Below are 14,744 nucleotides of genomic sequence, written 5' to 3'. Positions count from 1 at the left end.
CTCTAAAGCATATATCCACCTCTCCAGGGTCTCCTCAACCTGGTCCCTACTCTCACTACATATCACAATGTAATCTGCAAACATCATAGTCCACGGGGCCTCCTGTCTAATCTCATCTGTCAACCTGTCCATCACCACTGCAAATAAGAAAGGGCTCAGATATATATATATATATATATATATATATATATATATATATATATAGCCAGGAAGCAAGTCTAGGCATATGATTGGAAGACTGATACACTGGCATACTATAAAGAAAGTTAACAGAAGCTAAGTCAAGGCTATACAGAAATAAATTATTAAATGTATATTCTTAAGAGTGAGTGACAGAACCAGTCCCATTAGTCAAGGACTATCATTATGCAATTTCATGATGAATAGCACTGTTTTCAAACTCATTTCTAGGGGAAGGGCATTTTCCTAATTATAAAAATGGTAAAGATGTTTATAAGGAAAACCCTTAGGACCTATAAGTCATTGGAAAACTTGATTATTTTTTTCATTAAAAAAACTCAAAGTATATATAGATGTATTTTATTTCAGTACAATGAAGCAAAATGTGTGATCTCACATTTTATAAGAGTGGTGGCAAAGTTGTGGCTCATGTACTATGTTTGACCTTCCTCAGCGTCCGTAGGGAGGGCCTTCTAGTATAACACAAACTATTTCTGGAGGACTTCCTATGCCTTGTATTATTCAATACATTTTGATTACTTGTGTTTGTATGTTGCATTGTCTAGATTTTTTTATATTTTATATTTTAGTTTTGATTCCATAACTAGATCATGACTGAAAAGAATGCATAGTGGTCCAACTCACCTGTTAAATAAATTATATAATTGACATGCAGACCGAATCTTTCTGTGATCATTCTCAAAAGTGTATACAGTGAACACCTAAAGATCAGACAGAATTATTCATCAGCACAACATACAGCACCAATTTCAGAACCTCTTTTCTTAATACAATCCATGAAATGCATGCCAAACACTTCAATCTCTGACTTACTGCTTGCTTTAGGTGGTAGAAGCTGTTGCTGGTGGAAATGTTTGGTTTACTATTCCCATTCTACTGGTAGTTTAATGAATCCTTTGGAAACTGCTTCATTCAGTCTTTGAAATATAGTTTTAAACACATCTTTGCCCGACTGAAATTTGATGCTAATTCATACAACAGAAGATCTGTATGTAGCCATAACCAAGTTATGTCTCATATGCTCTACAATTTTTACATTTCAGCAGAGCTAGTTGAATCTCATATGCCATAAGAATGTCACGTTACCCACAAGGACTAAGTATTATCTGTAGTCAATACAAGAATGGGAATCACACATCTTGTGAAGTAATGGGAAATGTGGTTCTCTCTCAGTCTAATCTGCTGAAAAGGTGCTTCAGATAAACCACTTAAACCACTGCTAGATATAGCATACATTTCTCTTTACAGAAAGTAAACTATCACTTTATATATTGCTTTTAACATGCTTGCTGTAGTATAGTTCATAAAAGGTATACACAAGTCTGGTAGTCTGGTAGTAAAGTAATTACAAATTTCAGTGTTCCAGTGTATCACTAATATAGATGAGCTCAGGGCCTCTAGAGAGACCACCAGTGAGTCTTTATTACACTGAGATTAGTCTGTGAGTCTTGGTCCTAAAGAAGGTGAGTAACTATTCTTTGAAGAAATTCATACACTGTGCAGACCTTCTTGATTTCTATACCCATGCATTTACTTATAGGTGTACCATTGTGTGGTACAACCCTTAACCAAGATTTGCACATAAAACATCACTATCAGTGCATTAAATGACAATATTTATCTCCTTAGTATAATCTGTAGTAAAAAAAAAAACAAGATTACCAAATCTCTTCCAGTATGGTAGGGTTCTAGCCAAATTATTTTTTTTCTGAATTCCCTAATATTACAGAGTTGTCAGAGTTTTACAGGGGTGAGGATAATTCAACATCACAATACATAGGTGGTATTATATGCCACTTTTAATCCAGTGAAAGGAGACATGTCATATGAGAGTGAAGCCCTTGAACCTTATATAATCTTACAACAGCCATAATTTCTGCAGTGAAATAGTATGTGAATTTATGGAGACAATTGAAATGTGCTGAGTGAGGTCTTGACAGACTTTTCTCAAGGATAATAAATACAAATAACCAAATAAACATGTGTGGTGTGGTCTGAACAAACCGAGTCAAACCAATGAGGTGACATAATTTGATTTATACATTTTTTTTTCTATTTTATTAAAGTTCTTATTTCACATATGACCTCATTGATTTGATTGCATTTGTTCTGACCACACCATGCATGTTTATTTGGTTATTGGTCCTTTCTCAACTATGGTGGTGACCTTTATCAAAATGAAAAGAATGTGAACTAGGGACAGATGCTGTTGAGGTTTGGGGACAGGCAGGGTATCATAGCATTGTTTACTGCCTTCAGCCTAGCGTATGGGGTTCATATGTGGTCCACTGACACTAAAAGGTTGGCCACTGCTGTTTTATATGCATCATACAGTAACTTGTTCTTTATGTTATAAATCTTTGTTGGCACTGAACTCATACCAAGTACTACATTATCTATATGTTGTAAAAATGTTGATATACTGCCAGGACTGATTTCAAAATACCTAAATTCACCTGCCAATTGTAATAAATTCCTTTCATCTTCAATGTTGCCATTAAAGTACACATTAAATGTAAATTTTTGTCTTAACCTTTAGCTCATAATTTTGCAACCATTCCATCTTAAAAAAAAAACATCTGACTTGACATTCTTCAAAGGATTGTTTTGCTAATGGACTTTTTGTTAAAAGTAAAGCTTTATTTATACAAAGGACATTTACATCTTTGTATCCTGTGATACATATACTTGTTTTATAACAAAAGAAAATAGTAGCGTGAAAATAAACCTAAAAGACTCACGTATTTAAAGGAATATTATTAAATTTTTCTGTTTACATGTACATGGCAACATCACAGAGATGAACCAGTCACCTCAATGTAGAATTCATTCACTACTACTATTTAGCAAGATACCATCAAATGCTTTCTTTAGTTTAAAAAAATGTGAAAAAATTGTATACATGCTATGCCTGTCTGAAATATAAAACAGGAAAGGTATAATAGCAATATCAGGGCCATGATTTTAGGAAAGCCACATTATGCCTAAAGAAACAGACCATTATTTATAAAGAACATCTTAGTTTTCTATTTATGAAACTTTCCAGGAGTCTTACAAGTGTGAAAACCATCAATATGGGATAATCTCTTCCACTATACACAGTGGGTCAGATTCTGAAAGAGCTGCTCTCAAATTAAGTGACTTATTCAGATTCTGAAAGAGCTGCTCTCAAATTAAGTGACTTACTTAAATGTAAGGCCTGTCTATAACAGGGTTACACAGAGGGCCAAATTCTAAAATACCTGACCTCAGTTGAAGAGATCACTTGCATTAAAAGCAGTTTTGGGGGGAATTATGCCTAGTGTTTCTTTTCTTATCAATCAAAAAAAACTGTCCCACCTTCAAATGTCAAAAACATGCTTTGACAGTTATCATTTTAAAATGTGCCATGCAGGGGTAGCTGTCAGAAGGGGAAAAACAATATTTTATAATAAAATATTCATGCTCACTGGCTTTAACAGTTTAGATTCTCTCCCAGTGTTGTTGTAGCTATATTCAACAAATGCAGTTCCTCACATCCATACTAGAATTTACTTTTAATGTATCATGTTACTTTTTAACCAGAAATACCAATATCCATTATATTAGCTACTTCATTCCAATCTATTATTAACTACTAAATATGGCATCTTAATACATTATATTACTCTACTTTTATCATATCAGCCTATTTCTGTTCTTCATACTTGATAAAGAAAGCACATTACTTCCATAATATTCACTTTATATGAATTATTTCCTTCTTTCTTGGCAGCTTGATTTGGACACTCTTATTCAAATAGATATAAATCCTGCATCATAAAAAGATTCAAGCCACCATTTCAAGATGCCAGCAGTCCTTTCTGCTACATGCACAGTGAAATTTACAGAGTACTGCTTGTTGTCGGTTTCAAGATAGGATGAGAGTAAATACTTTTTTCTTCCAACTTTCTCCTACAGAATGTCATTTTCTTATCTTCTTTCTGTTTGCAGTAGGATGTCACTGGTGACATCTAGCTGTAAAACCCAAACACAAATTATATCATTATCCAGTTTAGTTGTTCATCATACTGATCACTGCTGCAGTAGTCTTAGCTATATGTGATATATCCTGCAAAGGATATTGTGATGCCCTAGCACTGGCCCAGTAATCAAGGAGCCCAGTAATCAATGAGCCTCAATCCTCACCACTGGCATTCATGTGGAATGTACACACTGGGAGGATAGCACACCCAGTAAAGTGTAATTTACCTTAAGAGAACATGGAGATCACAGTCAGTCTGTGTCTGGTTTCTCCCTCTTTCTCCAGATCCCCAATAAGACTACCCACTGGCAGAGCTATGGGGTTGAGATCTCAGCCGGGTGGCCAAGCCAAAACCTCCAGCACCCTCTCTGTCCAACCACTGCTTCGTGTCCCTGCCCAAGTAGCTGACACACAAACACACTTTGAGTTTTGATTTATATACACACACACACACACACACACACACACACACACACACACAAACCTGGGAAAGGCTGGCAAAGGTTTACTAGCTATGCCCCTTCTGCACAGACTATAAGGTAGTTCTAGCTGCCACCAGCTACTCTAATACTCTTATCAGCTACTTTAAGGCCCTTAGCAAAGGGTTTCCAGTCCTACTGTATAATGTTACTATTAATCCAACTGGTAGTCTGACCAAGAGCAAGGCTATTTAGGAGTGGCCTGTACAGTGTCACCAATTAGATATGCAATTACTCTAAGAGCTTAAATATCTCTAAAAAGGACAGCCTCAATTAAAAGGTTTAAATATATTTAATAATAAATAATAGAAGAACAAGAAAATACTCAGTAAGTAATAGGTTCATAGGTAAGTACTAGGCTATTGGCCCTAGGGCCTATATAAGCCTAGCCAAAAGTACCCCAGCATTCGCCACCCAAGAAAATTATTTTCCTGTGCCACTGTCGAGCAGAGCCACAGAAGTGATCCCCGGGGTAAATTTCCTATCTCCTATCCAATCATCAAGATTTTTCTTGATCAAATTGTTATGAGCTTTGTTTGATATAGATAGGTAGTTTGTTCCAGAGTATGGGAAGTCTCTGGGACAGGAATCTATCCCTCCAGCATGTTCTGTTTATTGTGGTGACAAGGTTTAGGTCCCTAGACCATGTAGCTCGTAAGGATTGGGATTTCTTTAAGTGGAGCATGTCTAAAAGCTTTGGGTTTGACATAGCTTTGTGTGTTATGCAGAGACCGCTTCTGAGTAAGCGATATGCAACACAGTAAAGCTGCAGTTTTTTGAGATGGTCTGCATAGGGCGTCTGTTTGAGGCCGGTAATCCTCTTTGTGAGGTATTTCTGTGGCCTTTACAGTTGTTGTAGATGTCTTGTGAGGTACATACCAAAAGGGGCATTGCACTCTATAATGGATAATCAGTCACATCAGAGTTCAAAATCACAGGAAATATTTAAAACAAAATTGCAGGACAGTCTCAAATCAGTAAATAAAACATCTAAACTAAACTTTACTATATTCCTTCTCTGAATGTAAAAGAGTTCCAATGCCCGAAAAATTATTTACAGCAAGGCAAGTGCAGAGGTAAGCGGATGTTTCATGGTAAAAGACAAAATACAATATCTCCAGTCTCTGTCTGAGAGAGTTCTTTAATTAATATCAAATATTACTGCTGGGTTAGCTTGGATGACGTCACTTTTTGTCACCTGACTTTAGTTCCCAAGCTAAACCCCCTTTGTCAGAAACTACCAGAATTTTAGCATCTCTCCGTGAAAAATACATAATCTTTCAGATGTTTGTAGATCCCGGAAATTATAAAACAATAAAACACTTCTACATTTTAAACCTAGTAATTATTTCACTTCCAAGACAATACAAAAAAGCTCTAAACATTGTGCCCACTACTGCACTGAAAATGAGAGATAACATCTTCTATTTATAGCCCAGCAATTATAAAAACAATTTCATTTCAACTATTGTCTCTAATTTTTTTTTCAAGTTAACCACCTGTGTTCCATTTTCAATTAAACATATACATCTAAACAGTTACAATAGTGCAGGTACATTCCTGTTCTATTCCAATAGGGCATGCTGTGGTTACATTTTACCTCAGTACTTTACACACACTTCTGTATAAATCATATCAATATTCACAAATGGCATAGAATTATTTACAAAATTCGCAATAGCTGAGCTGACAGTGTGACAGATATAACAGCCAGTCAGCATAGAAAGCTTCAGGGTACCTCTCACACACCCAAACTGTTGAATACCTTCAGCTGAGCTGACTGAAGGACAAGTTTTGCTGCAAAGCCCTTCAGTGCTTCAATGCCACCAAAGCTTTTGATTCTGCCTTTGATGATTGACTGTCAGCTTGTACTTTTCTTTTCTGGGCAGATAAGCTCCCTTTAGGAAAAAATACTTCAATTTTCTTAATTTTGATGATTTATTATTTTCCTCTTCAGGAATGCTATTTTAAAGCTATGAGTGTTTAATTTACTGTCTCAAAAGTATAACATACTTTTAAATAGAGCACTCTTTTTTTCTGTCAGTTTAAAAGTAGTGTAAACTGACTGAAAACATATTTTCTGTGGAGTAACCTTGTCTATTTTTAATTTCTGAGGCTGGCATAGTTTTTAAAAGTACATTTTACTGTGTTTTTCTCTCAAGAAATTAACTTTTATGGACTAGTAGTTTTACTGGCATTTGGTACTTGTCTTCCCTGGGAAAGAGGCACCATTTTTGGCTTGACCATGGAACAGACTACCAGTCCCATGGCTGTTCCTTATTCCAGCTACAAAAAGAAAAAAGTTAAGCAAACAGCCTTTGCCACCACAACAGACTAACAATTTGCACAGGTTTACGACTCAGCTGTGGCCATTTGTTGTACCTCAGACCACTCATCTTTCACACACTGTTTAACATCCTATTAAAACTATGTAATCTACACAGATGTCTAGCTTTCAGAATGGGTTTGATGGGGATTTTGTCATTCAAACCACTGCCACTATCTGCTCTTAATTTAATGATTCATTGGGTTTTTGTTTCTGTCTTATTCTTAACATGTCCACATCTCCCATTCAATCTAATTTTTTCCATAACTAGGAAGTGAAATGTATGTGTGACCCCTTTGTGATGTGTTTATAATGCTGGGGTAGCTGGGGTAACATGTTTTTTTATAAAAATAGTATTTTTATTTTTTTATAGGATGTTTATATGTAATTTGCATATTGTATACACACATATACTAAATAGGTGATTTGATTACAGCTACATATTTTATTATACAGCCTTGAATGCAACTAGTTTTAGTAAATGTACTTAGTACTCTCTGTTTTTGCAGTAGCAATAATGGTGTTTCTTTAAATGTGTAGCAAGCAATCAGGAAGGTAGTTAATTTAAATGTTAAGCACGGTATTTAAGGGATGAAGATTTTTGACTAATAGTATCATCTGAAGAAGCAGCATTTGTAACTGTGAAAGTGCTTATGTTTGGATTCCATTAAAAACGTTTTATTTCTATAATTGCTGGCCAGCCCAGCTAACTTTGAAAAATAGTCTGAAATTAAGTCATCTGATTGTAGCCAGAGATGAAATGTCTGTGAAAACCAGGATTAGGAATCCTACTGTATTGTCCTTAGGGGTGAATTAATTAGTACCCCAGAGAGGCGGAAGCTTGAAATGGATTTGTAACTTCCAGATGCTATAACACAGCTCAGCAAAGCTCTATCTGTATGAATGGTAACACATATGTGCTAAATTCTGGCTCAGTTTCTTGTAAAGGAGGGTAGTGGGGGAATCAAAGTCAGATGATCAGATGTATGTGATGTCATTCTGTAATCCAGCATTGAAATTATGTTTTAATATTATATGAAACAGAAGTCTCAGGGCAGTCTGTTTTTGAAACCTGAGAAAGAATGAAGTCCACTCACCCACTTCATATTGCCTTGCATTAGTAAGTAAACAGGGAAGAGTAATTCTTTAGATCAGTCAAAAAAAATATTGAGAATAATCAAGTACTGTTTTTCTGTATGTGTGTGAATCTATCCATCTATTTTTAATATTTCATGTGAATGAAACTATGGTGTTTACAGTAAATAGATATTCAGCATTTTCATGCTCTTTTATTAGTTATTATTAAATATATTTAAACTTTTCATTGTGGCCGGTCCTTTAAAGAATATTTAACCTTTGAGAGTATTTATATTTATTTGGTGACACTGTGACTGCTCCTGAAAGCCCTGCTGCATTGGTCAAATACTTCAATTTATATTAGCATTAATTTTACTCAGTTTAACTGGGTACCCTAATAAGAGCCTTAGAGTAGCTGAGTTTGGAGTGTTCTAGTAGCGGTACTTACCTTATAGTCTGGGCAGAAGGGAGCATATCTGGTAAAGCTGTGCCAGCCTTTTTCAGGTATGTGTGTGTCTGTGTGTGTGAAAAACAAATCTCAAACAGTGTGTGTCAGCTACTTGGAGCAGGGACAGATGGAACACTCAGCTGAAGACTCAACTCTACTGCTTAGCTAGTGGGGAGTCCTACTGGGGGTCTAGCGAGAGAGAGAGAGAGAGGGGAAAATCCAGTCCTCGGACTGAGTGTGTTCCTTGTGTGCACTTAATGGAAATTGAGCTTGTTGCAAAGAGATGCATCTGGAAATACTGTGAATATCCATTTTCCTTCCAATTGAGCATCCCCCACCGGTGTCAGTTGTGAGGATTGAGAATCCTTGATCACTTACTCAGAGGAGGGTGTCACAGAGGCATCCAAGAAAACCTGTGGTCCCTCCATGAGATCTTCATTTTGTGTTAGAGAAGCTAACACTTGCTCAGTTTGAACCAGATAATCTGGCTGACTTGAGGTTCATAACATGGAAATTAGTTTTACTGATTGCTCTGATCTCTGCAAGAAGAGCAGCTCGTATAGAGTTGGAAGCTCTTATGGAGAGTTAACCCTTTTTCATTTTCCACAGGGACAGGGTTTCTTTTAGAACTAATCCTTCTTTTATACCTAAAGTCGTTTCTGAGTTTACTTTAAGCCAGACTATCCATTTCCCCATTTTCTTTCCTAAACCAAAAATGAGGAACAATGGATACTGCATATCTTTTATGTCCAGAGACAATTCAGGTACTATCTTGACAAAACTAAATGTTTCAGATCAATTGTTCATTTCTTATGAAGGTGAGAAGAAGGTGCAACCTGTTTCAAAACAAACTATTTTCAAATAGTTGTGTAATGCTATTACACTATGTTATACTCACCATGATAAATCTATTCCAGACAGAATCAAGGCACACTCTACTAAGGCCTTGGCTTCATCTATGACCTTTTGGAAAGGGGTGGATTCAAGAAGTATTCTAAAAATTGCTACTTGGCACTCTGTATATAACTTTACAAAGCAGTACAAACTTGATTGCTTCTGTAGGTCCAGATCAAGGTTTGCTAGGACCATTCTACAGCAGCTCCTGGACTCTTCTCCTCCCATCTCCCTAATGTAGTTAGATATGGTAATCTACCTATATAGATAAGGGTACTGCAGGATCAGCCTTCTCCTCTCTACTGGCAGTAAAGCTCTGAAGAGTTTTGTGCCCAAACTTGTCTTTTAGTCAGCTCAGCTTGAGCTGCTTGACAATTTGCACATGTTGAAGTTGCTCGGAAACCTTAGAAGCTGGCTGGCTGATATATCCTTAATAGGATAAAATCCATACAACTAAGGCTTCTGTAGTAATGATCACTCAAACATCTATCATTATGGTAAGTTCAATTGTCACAACTGTACTTTCTATCAGTATCTATTTTCTGTTACTTTTTAAAACATAAATTTCCTCACACATATTAGCTAACTTTTTTACTTACAAATGTTTGTTTATAAAGAAATTTTCAACAAATGTATGCTTTTTTAGTACTACAGAGAAATAACTTTCCACTGATTACCACTCTTTTTCCCCTAAACATACTAGTGTTTTATTCTCCTTTAAAGTTGTCATTCTTCTTATAATCTAACAATTGTCTATTTCTATCCCCTATTACATGGTCCATTTGTCCCAGGTTTCCTTGACGATAGCTCACTAAAGTTTGAGCTGTATTTATATTCAAAAGCACAAGTAACATAATAAGAATAGTGTGAACATATTAAGTACAAATCTATTTGCAGCTCAGACCATCTTCTGCAGTGATAAATGGAGTTGAACATTTAGCCACATAATCCTGTTCCCACATCTCATAACCTTAAACCCTCAGCACCAAGATAGCCTACCAAGTTTTATTCCATCAAACTATTACAATCAGTTTTTCACAATGCCCTTAATATTTTAATATCAATTTCCAGTACCTTTTAAGTTTTACTAAACTCTGAAGAAATACATCAAAGTAGTGACTTTGTAAAGATCTACAAAGATCATTAAGCATTATCCCTGCACTATTATATAATTAATTCCTGCTTCCATTTCGCATTCTCCATTCCTAATGTATCAGCCGAGATGATGACAAAGTAAAGTATAACTAACTCTTAAGCTGCAAAAATCTCTTCATACAAAATACTCCTAAAAATTATAAAACCACATACAGTTATAGCAGTATATCAGCTTTAACATTATCAAACACGTTTACTATAAGAATATATTTACAGTCAAAGCCATAACTTAAGATAGAAAATGTAGATTTCTCATCTCGTTTTTTTTTTTTTTGTTTTGTTTGTTTTTGTTTTGGTTTTTGAAATCATTCTAAAATGTTCTGGCAAAATTTGAAATAAATTACCTGAAGATGACATAGTCAGAGGTATGATCTGATCACAAGATTCCCAAACTGACACATAGTAAGGCCTTACTGAGTCTAATTATGATGGCTGCCAAAAAAGCAATTACTTGAAAATGGAACTCAAAGTCTAACCAACTTTACTAGAAGTAGTGAAGATTGCATCACAGTTAAAACAACTGGAACTGGGATCTTTAGAAAAGGGTAAGAGCAAATTACATAGGAAAAATGGGAATTGTGGGATCAACACATGCAGAGGAGGAACGAGGTCTAAAAGAAGGCAAGATTTGAATGAGCTGTGCAATGGCTGACTAACAGTGACTAGATATGTTAAATGTGATATATAATTTTTGCAGCAATAGTTGTGTCTCATGGTTTGGAATGTATAATGTTTGCAACTGAGATTCTGTCGCTATGGTTTCATTTATATAAATGTAACATGGCCTATGTCATACATGATAACTTAATAAAGATGTTTCTTTTAAAAAAAAAAAAAGATTCCCAAACTGAAAACAGTCATCAGATTCATTTCATGTACAGCATTGTAGACTTGATATTTTCTCTCAAATATGATTTCTTAATAATGCCCTCTACGATCTTTACATTATTTCATTCTTCAGTTCTACTTCAGAGACATGTTTATCTGAATGCAGAAATTATAATTCTACATTTGTAGATGACCTGCCTTTAACGTATTTACATCTGAAACTTAGTAAAATGTTTGTGGTCAGAAAGTATGAACTATTGTAAAGACAAATGAAATGGTGAAAGAGTCTTTGGCTGTTACGTTCTACAAAAGGAGTTTTCAAAAACACACATGAAAACCATAACTAATCCCATACATGACTTTAAATTTTGTATTTTTGTGCAAATACAGATAATATGATAGACATAGTCCATGACAACTACATCTTGAATGGCGTGAGCTGTACTGGCAACTCAAGTTCAATTCTAACAACTGGCCTGTTTAAATGGTCAGCACTCTGCCTGTTGAGGTTAAGAACATTAGAAGGATAATTATGTTTTTTTTTAAATTAACAGGGTGGCAGGGTGGATAATTTGATCAGTTTTATTTTCTGGTGTAGAATGCTGCTATGGTATTAAATACATGGTTGCAAAACATTTTTTGAAACAATAATTTCATGACATACATATATATTTTATATAGTTTTTATATATTTTATATTGTCTAATTTCATATACATATTCATACATATTTTCCATGCATTTTTAAATATTGGTTCATAATAATAATTCAAGTCATAGATTGCATGCATTTTATTTAATTAAAAAAATTTTTTTTTGCACTTTAAAAGTTGAAGAGGTATTACATTTTTTTTATTTGTTAGTATGTGTGCCTTATTTCTTATGACTTGCTACTGTGCATTTTTTACTTGAAAGTTTTAATTTGTAAGTTTCTTTTTAAAAGAACTACTAGGCTTTGGAAACTCTGCTGGGGACTTGGCTAACACATGACTTTGTTTAGCAATTCTGATTGGTTTAGGATAGTATAAAGGGACGTGGAAATGCTTCCATGATTGTCTGATGAAGTTTCAAACACCGACACAAAAGTGCTTATGTTTTTTGTTTTTATTTGTTTGGTTTATATTAGTTTATTTAATAAATTGGTACTTACGTATTATCGCAACCAGATTTCTGCACTGCCATAATTTGGTATCTGTGTGCGGAAACAGGTTGCTTAACCTAAGAAGGGGTCTGTGAAGAAGGAAGCATTACTCTGTCACTGTGGGTATGATCCAGGAAGAGGAGAAAGGGTGCGAGTTTGTACCTCTTTGCTCCTGTAACTCCACAGTGGAGATCCGCTTTGCAGTACCTCCATTTCTCAAGACGATGCCAGCTACTGGAAAAGCGAGACATCAAATACACTCTGCGACATTAGGATATTGGAAATCTCTCAAGGGCAAGGATTACTGCCTTTCCTAGGTTAGGCAAAGTGCTGATTTACAGACACTGAAGTGCATAACTTCACTTCAGGTACTAACAAAGTGTCACCATTTGTGAAGCACTGCCCATACTTTAGAAAATAAATACAGAAACTCATAATCACGTCATGATTATTCATAGTAAGAACACTTCCAAATGCATGTTATTGCCAGACAATGCATTTCTTGTTGTACTTTCTGTCTGGTAGCAGCTGTTTCATTTTCACCTGAACATATCCGCCCCACCCAAAAAAAAAAAAAAAACTGACCAAAACCATCAGTACTGTGAGTGTGTTTGCCTTCTCTGAAGGATTCCTTCCACACAGATAAAAGAAATCCATTCGTCAGAATGACAACAGGCATGACAATTTCAAACGTGCATGTGTAATGCACGCTGAAAACTGGAACAGGGTTTCTCAAACATTTGTCTTCCTGAAGGTAAAGCAAAGTTGTTCCACAGCAAAACTAACTCACAGCACCACCTTTCATGGGCTTGTTTGTGCAGAAATATTTAAAAGTCGCAACCGTGAAAATCTGGTTGCACTAATACACAAGTACCAATAAATTAAACCTCGTCTGGAAGAGTTTGCGATGTGGTCAAGTTCGCTGTGTTTTTCTACTAGTGTGTGCCTTCTTTTCATTTCTTTTGTAATGGACACAAGATCGGCATTAGCTTTTATTATATCTCTTCATGAACACGGAGGAGTTAATTGGTCTATTATTAAAAAAAAAAGAATTTGCAATTCCTTCAGTTGATGTGAAAAAGTAAATCACATTTGAAAAAAACAACAGATATTTAAAGTGTAGTTACTAAAATATATTAACTTATACAAGTCTTTATGAAATACATGCAATTTACACTTTTTCCTATAAATTTACCTATACATGCTGCCCATCAGCCTCTCCTATGCTGAGCAATTGGCCTATTCATTGTCTCTTCTTACAGTTGTTGGAGACAACACCTGGCAGAAACGCTACGTTTTCTACAAGTCTGCTATTCTGGTCCGTGTTATCTTCCTGCTAGTGTGATGTACTAGATACTAAGATAAGATCTACAGTGCCTTATGACTGCTTCCATGTCAGCACCAAATCTGGCTACAAAACAAACTATTTGGCAGAATGAACACATGCCCCTGACCCATATGTCACTCGCTGCTCTGCTCAGACATTGTCAGGTATCAGTACTGCAGTGGGACTGCGGTACCTCCCTTCAACTACAGATGAGGAGCCAATATTGTCCTTCTACTTCCTCTCTTCCTGCTTGCCTGTTCCAGTGCCTGTGTCATTAATCAGTCCTAGATCATGCTGGTCATAGTCAAGATGTTGTCCTTGTATGTCATGAAGCTGACTTGTATACATATTTTCTTTTTAAACTTCAAAAAACAACTTTTGCAAATGGCCTTATCACAATGAACAAAACTGACAAAGAAAATGCTTGCATCCACTGTGTACAGTGCTTAAATACATTATTGCTTTTCATGTTTAAGATACTCTACACTTTTCTTATTTTATATAAAAAAATCTATTTTCTCAACTCTGTATTTTATCCATTGATATGTTCCATCATATGCATAACAGTTTTGAAAAAAGACCATAAAAATGCAAATCAAACAAAAAAAAAAAAGGCACAGACTAAGTTCTAGCATTCATGTTATTCCTTCTTTGACAAACAAAATTCATTGGCCTTAATAATACTGTACCAAGGTATAATAATATGATCTACCAACAAAGCAAGCAACTGATAAGATGAACAAATGTAATGAGGAGACATCACAACAACAACATCATCATTGTATAACCGCTCAGACTCACGATTCTTAAAATTGTAGTGACAGTATCCCTGTAACTAAAATAACAAACTTTTCCCATAAAGTTCA

At 35.4% G+C, this 14,744-nt stretch overlaps 1 protein-coding gene across 1 annotated transcript in view; it reads right to left on the bottom strand.

The window, feature by feature from the left end:
- The window catches only part of CDH13 (cadherin 13), a 3,439,935-nt gene that overhangs the window by 2,145,338 nt on the left and 1,279,853 nt on the right, over window positions 1–14,744 (bottom strand). The window lies entirely within an intron of this gene.

The sequence above is a fragment of the Protopterus annectens genome, chromosome 11.part0, assembly GCF_019279795.1.
Source record: "Protopterus annectens isolate FY-2018-M chromosome 11.part0, PAN1.0, whole genome shotgun sequence".
Lineage (NCBI taxonomy): Eukaryota > Metazoa > Chordata > Ceratodontiformes > Protopteridae > Protopterus > Protopterus annectens.
This window is presented reverse-complemented; position numbering and strand designations above follow the sequence as displayed.